This window comes from Nelumbo nucifera, chromosome 1 (assembly GCF_055504915.1).
Source record: "Nelumbo nucifera cultivar China Antique chromosome 1, China Antique-T2T, whole genome shotgun sequence".
Lineage (NCBI taxonomy): Eukaryota > Viridiplantae > Streptophyta > Magnoliopsida > Proteales > Nelumbonaceae > Nelumbo > Nelumbo nucifera.
The window spans coordinates 154258676-154271011 of record NC_142649.1 but is presented as its reverse complement, the minus strand read 5'-3'; the positions used below and the strand labels follow the sequence as shown (position 1 = coordinate 154271011).

Genomic DNA, 12336 nt, shown 5'->3' with positions numbered 1-12336 from the left:
TGTTTCTATCTTTAATTGGCGGTTTGGACCATCGGCTTAGATCTGTTTGGACCGCCAGCTTAGATCTGTTTGGACCACCGCCTTAAGTCTGTCGAAATGTTGCTTTCGTTTTAAGGTGGCGGTTTGGACCACCAGCTTAGATCTGTTTGGACAAAAGCCTTAGGTCTCTTTTATGTCTAAGGCGGCGGTTGTATGACCACGTTTTTTTAATCTTTTATTATTTATATCAATTTGATTTCAACACTTTTTGGTTCCTGTTTAATACAAATCTCGTGACAGATAATGCATGGAAATCAATTTAAATAAAAATGCAAATTAAAAATAAAAAATTTAATTAAATTATTAATTATTATAATATCCAAAATAAATTGCTTAAATGCAATATCCAATTAACATAAAAAAAAATACAAGACATATAAAAAAATCTTCTAGAATAATGTAACGCATCCTTCAATGCAAATCCACTTCTTAACATAATGGTTTAACCTTTTCCGGCTTTGCTTGGCAAGCTATTGAAATGTTCTACTTTTGCATCCAATGAAGCAGTTGTGCAGGAGAACTCATCCATAGGTTCAGTAGAGATGTAAGGCATGTGGGCCTCCCCATCTCCTGCTAGTTCTGATTTGCACTCTTCAATTTTAATAGATGAATTGGCAAATTCAGAGACATCCTTACCACTTGAAAGATTGTATCCTTGAAGATACTGGTTTGACAATCTTTGCTCTAGCTCCATGCCTCCTCCAGACATGATAACAAGAATCACAGGCATTTGCAACCTCTGCTATTAAAAGTGCCTGCTGCCCAGGAAGATGAAGATCAACTCTGTCACGGCTCTCTGCCATGATTGATTGATCAGCACCTACTACTAAAACTGTGGAATCTGCTTGGGCTGCTATTCTTTCTCTTCATCTTCTAGTTGGACACTGTTGCATGCCACATTGGGGCAGCCTGGATGATAGAGAGTTGTGTATTTGCATGGAGTGCCTTCCAAGAAGCAAGTGTCAATAGAATCTATAGAAGTTAAGCTTAGCTTAATCTCTGTTGTGCTTATATCAAATAACTCTAAGGCCCCTTTTAACTCTTTTAGGATTTTGAAGATGGGAGTTTGTCAATGGGATTGTGGTGCACACTGACCAATTTACTCATGTTTTTATTTCAAAAACATGTGGGATACATGGCAAATTTGATTTTATTCGGGTATCACTTGCCTGAATAAGTGATACCCTTCTCACACTTGGGTAAGTTTAGAGGGCAAATAAAAAAAAAAACTGGTAAAAAATGTCCCCCACAAGATACATTAACCCAGGTAAATTAAACAAAAAAGAACATGCATAAGCGTAATTAGCCAGGTAAGTTGACTTAGCCGAAAAATTAGGTTCCTAAAAACTGAACAAAAGTCTAAAAGCATGAGTAGAGTTAATAAATGGATCCAGGTACCCTCGTAGTTGCCGATCATGGTTTTGGTCACGTTGGCATTGTGCCCGACCACTGCTAAGGACTTGATGGTTGTGGGCGACAATGGCAGTGAGCCTGCACTGTTCTCCAACAAGACAATCCCCTGTTGTGCAGCTTCACCGACCAGCTCCTGGTAAACTAGGGTGCACACGTCCTTTGGCCCTAGCTTCCCATAGAGCTGCTTACTGGGATCTCCATTGAAGAACCCAAGTTGCATCAGAGTGGCAAAATTGTTGATGTTGATGATTGCTTTGTCAATGGCTGACTCATTCGGGCAGGAGCCCAGCTTTCACTGCAGCTTCCGTATGTTGGCCCAGGAAAGATCCACAGTTAAATTAGGGAAATGCAATCACAATCACCTGCCAATATAGACTTAGCCGCAGCTACCTCTTGGGTCTTGGTATAGTGCTGATCGTTGTAGAGCACTTGTACTGAGTCACAATCTGAAACGATGTATCTGGAGGAGCAACGGCTTCATGTCATAAAGAATTAATAACATTGCAAATATTAATAATGTATCACCTACTTGATACTTCTGTTGATATTAATACATGTAGTCAACAGGCAAAGGAGCAAGGATTGGAGGGGGAACTAACCTGTGAAAAAATTCTATCAACAATCCTTTATGTAAGAGTATGGTTAACATATCTGATAAGGTTCTCCTTGTCAATCACGGAATCATGATCCGTATCCAGTTCCCAAAACTTACAGTATATGACACAAAAGTGCTCATAAGAGAAGTAGGTACGTGTAGAGAGAAAACTACAATCTGGAATACCAGAAAATTCTTCTCCAAATATTTGGAGTTCATCATAAATTTGATTTTATGACTATGAGAGACAATGGTTAGTAAAGTCTAGCATCTGATAAAGGATCTTGTTTTCCTCTTTGCAAACAAAAGAACTAAAATTGAAATTCTTGTTCTAGCAGTCATGATCCATCCACTAAAGTAATATAAGAAGGCCAACAATTAAAACTTTCAAATCCAGGAAACTCAGAAGACAATACAACACAAGCATGAATTTCCTTCAATGTGCTCTCAGACTGAAAACTTTAAAGTAGGAGGTGAAAGAACACGTATTTATATTTGATAATGCTTTCCAGGAGCCACATGAGATTCCATAATGCACTGCTTTGTAGGCTAAAATCCTTATTTCTATGTGTTCAATCAAATTAATTAGTAGATAACTTTGTTTCCATTTAATTGTTTAATGGGCAGTTTGTATTGAAATTGATGAAAATAGGCCATAGGGTCATGTTAGATATTCATTGCTTTTAGTATTGAAATTGATGTAATAATTGTTATATATGATTGAGTAAATTCAGAATTTCTTATGGTTACTAATTAACCACTTATTTAAACTCTTGGTCCAAGAAAATGCTAATACAATCCATGGAAATTTACTTGGAATCCCTCAATTCCCTAGCTTTTCAATTCTGCTAGATTATCAGCAACTTAATTTCCAGCTTATTCAGCAATCGGCATATATAGGAGTATCAGCCCCTATTTTCATAATAACTAAATCCAATAAGAATCTTTCACCTTTCCTCGGGTGATTGCTTATCACTTTTCCTTGTATCTTCTTTTGTTTAATAAAATTTTTCCTTTATCTTCAAAAATAAAAATAAAAATCTTTCACGACTATTAGAGAAGAAAATAAATGGGAAAAAAATGGAAAAATACAGTAATTGAAATACAGGTCCTGGCTGTGTGTGTAGTGTACGTTAAAACTCAGCTCAATAGGTTGTTAAATAGGCTGTCTCTTACTACGGCCTTACGAGGACAAAGCCAAAGGCTAGTCATTGTCTTCATGCATGGTAATAATACCAAAATACATTAATTCCAACTGGGTGGTCACCCTAGGTTTTGGATAAGGATATGGAAGTATATCACCTCTTTCCTATTTTTGATTAATGGATTTCCTGTGTGTTTGGTCGGCTCAGCCTGGGTCAAATGGTCAGACCGCAATCGGTTTTTGATGTCGAGTTGGCCTAGAGATTAAAAATACAAAAAAAAAAGAGACTATGATACCAGAAACTGAAAACTTGCTTACAGCTAATCAATTAACTGCTATCATAAAAGAGGTGTCGATTCAGGGGATATTTATCAAAATTAATGGGGCACTTTGATTGGTCAAATCTCTTCTAATTCCATGTTCTTCCGGTATCATAGATTTTCAATTAACATGTTTTAATATAGATATATTTTCATAGAAATATTTGCATGTATATATGATATTTTTCTGTTAGTTGAGGGGCCCTGAATAAGTTTTAATTATCTAACATGCCTTTTCAATCGAGAGTTTATGGGGCTTACGAACAAAGGTCCCACCCAATCTTTTACTGAAATTTAATTAATTATAATAGGGTTAATGGAATTCAAACATTAAATTATTTGGCCAAACAAGCTTTGATACCATCTTAAGGGAGATTACATCAGCACCCTACACGATGCGTCTCATGTACAGGTGCCCCGGCCCACATGCACATCTCAGTTTGCATTGGGAATATTTCCCGTATTTGTCATTGGAAGATGTTTTCAATATACGGTTGGGATGTTCTGTGCGATGTGCTCTATGGGTGGTGATCTAATCTCATCTCAATGAACTATTCGACCTAAGGTTGGGGTTAGTTTGAAAGTAAAGGTATGGAAACTTGTACAAGTACCTTTTTCTTTAAAACCAAACACAATATAAAGGATTAAGTATATGTTTGTCATAGCTTCTGTTTATTAAATAAACGTTTGTATTTTATTTATCTTTAAAACTAAGAAACAACAAATAAAACGCTTAACCATTGGGGAAATAAGGGCAACTTTTGGGCCCAAATATCAATAAAAATAATATTTTTAATAAAATTTCAAAAATAGGTTAACTTTTTTAAAAATAATATCAAATAAGGGCAAAAGTACTCTTCATCTTCTTCCTCTTACAGATCATTCATCAGTGCCGCTGCCCGCTGCCGCCTCCGGCAACCTCTGGCAATGCCTCCGCCTCTGACTTTGCCCAACACCGCCACCTCCGCCTCCACCTCCGAAGGTGGGCAGACAGGGACGGAGCCAGGAAATTTTTATAAGTGGGGCCAAAACCTAAATAAAGTATGGATGGACCCATAGTGGGGCCAACCATTGAAGTGGAGAGTAGGGGGAGGGAAAATTTTACATATAAAGTTGTGTAATACAGTGGAGATTTTCTGAACCATAGGAGGGGCCATGGCTCCCCTGGGTCCCCCTAGCTCCGCCCCTGTGGGCAGAGGTGGCGGTGTTGGGCGGGGGCGGAGGCATTGCCGGAGGTTGCCGGAGGTGGCGGCGGGCGGCAAAGTTGATGAATGATCTGCAAGAGGAAGAAGATGAAATGTATTTTTGCCCTTATTTGATATCTATCTAAAGAATGTTCGGATTTTTTTCTCCTTTTTTTGAATTTTTAAATTTTTTATTCTGTCATTTTTAAACAACCAATGAGATGCACTTTCCTAATAACCTAATTAATCTCTTCTCTCAAAATTTATCCTAAACTACCTCTCTCACTTTCTCTAGAAATATCTCTAATTCCTATTTTTCTTCTAAATTATCTCTAATTCCTATTTATCTCCAAAATTATCTCAAATTTAGTAGAGAGTTTCTCTCCTAAATTATCTCTAATTCCTATTTATCCTCTCCCTTACTTTTTATCTATATCTATCTAAAGAAAGTTTTGATTAAAAAATTTAAGAATTATTTAAATATTCTAACAAAATTATATAATAACTTTAACATATTTATTAAAAACACAAAAAATAATTTTATATTTTTACAAAATATATCATGAAATTATGAACTAACAATTTAAGTTATGTTTTCTGGATTATCAATTTAAATGTTTCTCAAATATTTAATAATATGTAATAGCTTTAAATAAATAAAATTCAAGTAACAAAAAATTTAAATATTTTATAGATTATTTAAATATTTAAATAACTAGATATTTATCAGAACTATATTTTAAATACTTAAATAGCGAAATGATGTAATAAATTTAAAAAAAATCTTCAAAGCAGAAAATAATTATAACACAATATTGAAATTAATAAAAATTTAATATATTAAAAAATTAATAATGAAATTATGTAATAATAGTACAAATTATGATTTTATGGATAACTAAATTCAATAAATAATTAATATTTTAAATTTTAAATATTTTACATATTATTTAAGTATTTAAATAACTGGGTATTTTAAATAACAAAATATTTAACATAACTAGATTTTAAATAGTTAAAATAAACAAATTATGTAATAAATTTAAAAAAAAAATTGAAAAGTAGAAAATTAATTACAGCATTATATTGAAATTAATAGTAATTTAATATTTTTACATAATATTGTAAATAACTAATTTCACTTATATCAAGTACTAATTCAAGAAAATAAATTTCAAAAAAATCAATATTTATTAATAATAATTTTAAACTCTTAATCTATATTTATTGTTTTTTGTGATAAATGTCTTTTCAATGATTATGTATAAATTTATTTTGTTTTGTTATTTAACAAAAAACTTTCAATAATTATTGGAGATTAAACTACTATTATTGAAAATTTTAAATTAATTTATTGTACTTATTGTATTTTTGTTATAACTTATCGATTAATATTTATTAGAGATTATACTATTATTTGAGATTATACTATTTATTGACTAAGTTAATATATTTTTAGTACTTATTGTATTTTTGTAATTATTGTACTTTTTCATTATCAATATGTTTTCAATAATTATGTATTTTTGTTATAAATTTTCAATAATTATTGGAGATTAAACTATTGTTATTTATTAGAGATGATACTATTAATTTAAATGAAATTATGAGTGTGCATGAGTTGGTTTGGTTCTGTCGTAGGCTATTTGGTTAACCAAATTGACCTAGTCAGGTTGGGGAGTTGGTTAGTTGAAACCGACTAACCTTTTGTGAAAACCGACCCACTCAAGTTGTATCACTTTGGGTTTATTTTTTGGTCTAGTCAGTCGGTTCAAAAGATTTAAACTTAAAAATTAAATTAAATTTTAAAAATATGGTGAAATTATTAAAAAATAAATTTAAAAATTAGATTTATGATATAAAACATTCTAGAGTAAGAAAGATGGGAAATTTCCCACTTTACCATATTAAAAATTATATTTAAAATATAAAATATTAATATATATCCATGGTTAGGTCGTTTGATTTTGGTTGGTTTACAATTGGCCAATGTGAAGTTGATCCAACTTGGTCGAAATGGGAAATTTTTAAACCAAAGCCGACCTAAAATACTAGAAAACTGACCAACTCGAGTCAAATTTGTCGGGTTGGTCGGTTTCATCAATTTGTTGAATAAACCTAACTGAAGTTAATTATTGTTATTTTTGTATTATAAAAAATCTATTAAAAGTAGTATATAAAATATGAATAATTATTAATTATTTAAAAAGTTGAAAAATATAAAACAATTGTATACTCTTATGTGATTCTATTAGGGTCATTTACTAGAACACATCTTATAGTTTTACATATTTACTTAAACCTACCTTATATTTTCATTTTATTAAAAAATCCCATATATTTTACAACTTATTTACTTAATCAGCTTTTCATTAAGGAGTGTTTGTTTTGCCATTACGCCCATGATTTTTTATTGAAAAAATACCCTTAACATTTTTTTTTTGTACAAAAAACAAATTTAACCAAATATAGCCAATAGAGTGGTTGCCCATGTCTTATAAAAGGCAAAAATGGTATTTTATTTTTATTTTCTTTTGATTAAATTTATTTAAATGAACATTAGGGTGAACACTGTCATTTTCCATTGTCATCTAATGGAAGATTGATTAAATCCATTGCAAATTATAAGTGATGGTTTAGTAAAATTTTAACTATAGGGTCAATTTTAGTAAATCCATGAAACTATAAGGTTTATTTTAGTAAATGACCTTTTCTATTATTTAGCTTTTCGCTTAATAAATCATGTGCATCGCACGGGTCACCACTAGTATATATATTAAATGAAGGCTTTCAAGCTACAGCCCCACCATTCAGACACGGCATTTTTGAGAAGTTGTTGTTAAAGCTCACAACCCACTACCACCATTTAGACAAATGGTCTTCTCATTTTCTAGAAAGCTAGACATGTGGCAATTTTTTAAAAATTCCTATTAAAGACCACAACCCACTACTAGCTACAACTCCCCACCATTCAGACACATTGCCTTCTCATTTTTATGGAAAGCTAAACACGTGGAATTTTCTGAGAAGTTGCTGCTAAAGCCCATAACCCACTACCACCATTTTCAATCCATTCCTAAAAAATTGCAGAAAATGCAAAAGTAGTTATCCAAACTACTTTCAACAACTTTCGATCCATGTGTGCTTTCAAGCTACAACCCCCACCATTCAGACACATGGCTTTTTTAAATTTAGACACATGGCATTTTCTAAGAAGTTGTTAAAGCCCACGACCCACTGCCACCATTCAAATAAGTAGCCTTCTCATTTTCTAGAAAGTTAGACACGTGGCAATTTTTAAGAAATTCCTGCTAAAGCCCATAACCCATTACCAAGCTACAGCCCCCCCACCATTCAAACACTTGGCCTTCTCATTTTTCTAGAAAGATAGACATGTGGAATTTTCTAAGAAGTTACTACTAAAGCTCACAATGCACTACCACCATTTTTAATCCATTCCTAAAAATGTAGAGAATGCAAAAGTCGTTATCCATAACCACTTTTGCCTACATTCTATCAATCTCAATTAATCATTAACCCTCTACGTAAAATAAGGAAATCTATCCATATTCTAATAATTATTGAAAAACTATTTTTTGAAATACATATTTCTTAAAATTTTAATTATTATTTAAAATATTAATAAATATAAATTTAATAGTATTGATTCCATAATGTAAATTTAACATTACTGATTCCCCGTACTTAGTACAGAGTCATTCACTAGTTTTCTTATATAAAGGAGAGGTTATTTTTTTATATAAAGGAGAGGGTGTGTCAGGTAAGAGGTCCTCTCACCTTAGTGCTCACATAGACTCTTCTTTGTTTTTCTTTTTTATGTCAAATTTTATTTATTTTCATATTATAATGTATCACAATTAAATATTCTTGATTTTCTACAATAATAATTTTAACTCTTCAAATCCGAATCCCCCATTAGACTCAGTTTGGAAGGAGTACAAATACAATATATATATACCGAGAGAGAGAAAGAGTGAAAAACAATGTATTTTGTATATATTTGTACTGTACATATTTTTATTTGTATTCCTTCCAAAGCTCAATTTAGAAGGAGTGCAAATGCAAATCTATAGAGTGCAAAACCTGGTATTTTGTATCTATTTGTATTTATAGTATTTCCAAACTAAGCCATAGGTACAATTATTTGTCATTCTTTCTTCACAATGTAGTACTCCAAATGAATTGCATTTACTCTTATTTAAATTCAAACCCAAGTTGTTCACGTTGGATGTGGATATCTATTTCTCTTCTTCCTTCCTCTTCCCTCTTCATCGGCGTTGTTTACAGCAATCCACATTTGTTATCCAATCATGAAAGGGATCTTATACTAGCAAAAATCGTTTGTATTTCTCCAATCTTTTGATCCAACTGTAGTAGACCACATTGGATTTGGGTGGAGCACACTTCTGGTTTTTAAAAACGATCTGGAAACAGAAGTAGTCAAGGGATCGGTTTCCAGTTAAGCGGTTCAACCGTCCGGGTCGAATGGTTCTGTTAGATAGTGTATGCCCTTAGCTCCAATCAAAATGATGTACATTATGACATTTATTGTAAACGAATAAAGTACATATTTGATTCATGTTATTGTGGTGTATTTTTGTGTAATACCCTTAAACTAGACACATATGAGACTCGTGTTAGTTTAGAATGTTCACAGCCGTTGGATAAGTCTGGGGAGATTTATCCTGCCAAGACTGACACTGATGTGTCACCAAGTTGGTTGGGGTAGCCTGTCTCAATTGCTAGGGTGAGACCCGAGGTACATGCAGTGCAGGTTTACTTGAAACCCTGAACCGGACTAGATTTCTAGTATTGCCCTAGACCTTGGAGATTAATGGGCAAAACTAGAAAGTTACACCTGACCCCTAGACTCGATTATGATACTGCACTAGGTGTCATATTGGGCTATCTTTGATATGCCAATCAATGAGATCCTTAGAGGGGGTCAAAACCTAGGTATGTTGGGACAGTCCGAGAATTCATCTGAGTGGGTGATCATAGTGACAGGATCAGCCCCTTTGTCGGACAAAGGTAATGATCAGGGATGCACTCTCTCTGATGGAAACCAAGACTGTCGGCAACCGATTTCAATCGTTGAAATTTGTTTTTCAAAATATATTTATATACGGATATACATATATATATATATATATATATATATTACGGTTTCAAAATGTTTGCAAAAAGGTTTTAATTTTCGGGATCCATGTGAGTAGAGAATGCAACACTGTTCCTTGCAGCCGAGGGAGAGGTCATCTCTTGTCGGACAGTGTTTGATCCTTATGGGGTGAGAAGTTAAGTGTAAGACCATTGAGAGTAATACCTGATGGGCTAATCTTACATCTGCCCACAGTCCCTAGGTTTTTAATGGAAAAAGCAAAGCTAAGGTCAGTAGTATTCCAGCTGCTAGATTTATATAAGACCAAAACTCTATGATCCTGCATAGTTTACTAAATTAACTTTAGAATTAAATAAAAAACAAACATTACCTAAATTGTTTTTTCTAACCACATAATTGGTCCAAGAGAACTTTTCTGTCTAAGGGTTTTCACCAATCACATATTTCATAGAAGTGTAAATGGTCAAATAATATTTAGTTTAAGAAGGTAAACAAGAGAAATGATTAGATAAGATGGCAGCTGATAAGGGTGACATGTCTTCCAATTAGTGGTTGCACATTTAGGGGTTAAGAATTAAGATTGTTAGCAGAGGGCATGGCAATCCAAGCTTGTTGCCCTGTTACGGCCCTTTAAACATAACATCAACATGCATGTGCAATTTCAAGGTGAAAATAGAAAATAAGGGAGCATGTAGCACTGTAAGAATGGCATGAAAAAAATTAAAGGGTTTCTATAAGAAAGATGTGGTTTCAAACCTGACAACTAAAATATGAAAGGTATTTCCTCAATAGTCGTCATGGTTACTCGTATTGTCAAACGAAGGTAGGACAAAAAGGAAATACAGAGAACAACCTTAAATTGCTAGTTGTTTCTTCTACAAGAAAACCAACTAAAAAAAATGAACAGGGTAATGTTTGAGAAAAGCCTCTTGGTTGAAAGAAAAATGGACCACCGGAAAAAAATGCAATTCCTCGTTCAATCATCAAAACCCTATTTTAAGCTTTTTTAACCCTATTTCAGCATCAAGTTAGAAGAAAAAATAAATAAAAAATAAAGATAAATACATGAACTGAGATTGAATCCGTATTTTAGGTTTCAAGAAGAAGAAGAAAAAAATAGATTAGTGAAGCACCTGAATACGACATTTGGTTGATTGCGATGAAGAAGAAAACACCTACAATAAAAAAAAAAGCCTGAGAAGTGTGTTCAAATAAAATAGTTGTAGTTTCTGATAAAACCAAAACAACACAAACATGGAAAATGAAGATCTTCAAATTGAAGCTCTTCATTGTAATATTAGAAAAGAAACCCTGAAGGAACAAACTTTCAATAATCCACTCAGGAGCTTAGAGAAAGAAGAAAAATACCTGTTTGTAGTGGAGAAAGTTCAAGCTCTGAAAAATCTTCATTCTTCTTCTTCTTCTTCTTCTTCTTCTTCTTCTTCTTCTTCTTCTTCCTTGCTTTTCTCTTCCTATCTTTCTCTGTGTGTGTTTCTATTTTGTCTACTCTCCTCTTTCCACGTTCTACCGATCTGTCCTTTGAACTAAAAACCCGTGTATATCAATTTTTTTCTGAACCCAGAAGTTCACTGGCAAATAAATGATCTGTCGAAGGATCAGCAGGAGGTAACCCCGCTACCCCAACACCACCACCGCCACTACCTAAAAGTCCTTGCATCCTCTTCAGGTAAAGCCGGTACTTCTGGAGATGACTTGCGACGTTCTCTGTAAATGAACCAAATCTGAAACTATGAATTGTTTGTAATTCTGTGAAGTTTCAGGCATATGGGAGAGAGAAATAGGATGAGAGACAAAAAAGAAGAAGAATGGGAGTGGACAAAGCAGAAGAGAAGGGGGAAGAAAGTGGGAACAAGGAAGAGAAAAAATGAAAATCTAAGGAGCAGATAGCGAAAGAGAGAAGTGGAAACAAGAAAAAAAAATAGACACGCGCCATACATGCAAAATGGAGGGAGAGAGAAGTGGTGAGAGGAGAAAGGCATTTGTCTCTCATGCAATGGAGAAGTTGTTCAACTACAGTGTTGAACAGTAAGATTCCAAATAGCGAAAGGGGAGAGCACCCCTTTCGCTTTAATATATATATATAAGATTAGTAGAACATTGAGGACTAGGTTGTCTCTAAAACTTAATTCATGGTGTCTTCAATCCAATTTAGATGACATAAGTATCAGTCTACAACTCTACACTATCAGTCTTGTGTTCAAGCAATACAAATACAAAGCATTAAACTTTGATCCAAGTCCCACAAGCACATGAACAGACAGCAAGAAAAAGTTAAAAGAACTGGGAAGATTTACTGTGAAACCTTGCACATGGCACTCTGATTCTGAACCCACCAGGTCTATCCTAGCCTTTGATGCCCTTAAACATTAAATATTTCTTGGTGTGACCCAGGTTTGAATCTTTTGAACCAGAATGCTGAGAAGAAAAAATCAATTGAATTTAAAGTTGTGCAAACAACAAACCAGAATTAAATAAGGCCT

At 33.4% G+C, this 12336-nt stretch overlaps 1 long non-coding RNA gene across 1 annotated transcript; it reads right to left on the bottom strand.

Moving 5' to 3' along the window:
• Positions 1-529: 529 nt before the first annotated feature.
• On the bottom strand, positions 530-11661 carry LOC148804020 (uncharacterized). Its single transcript, XR_016080649.1, has 3 exons — positions 11204-11661; positions 10969-11010; positions 530-1912 (listed from the first exon to the last, which is right to left on the bottom strand). It is a non-coding gene; the product is annotated as an uncharacterized LOC148804020 (long non-coding RNA).
• Between the last annotated feature and the right edge of the window lie 675 nt (positions 11662-12336).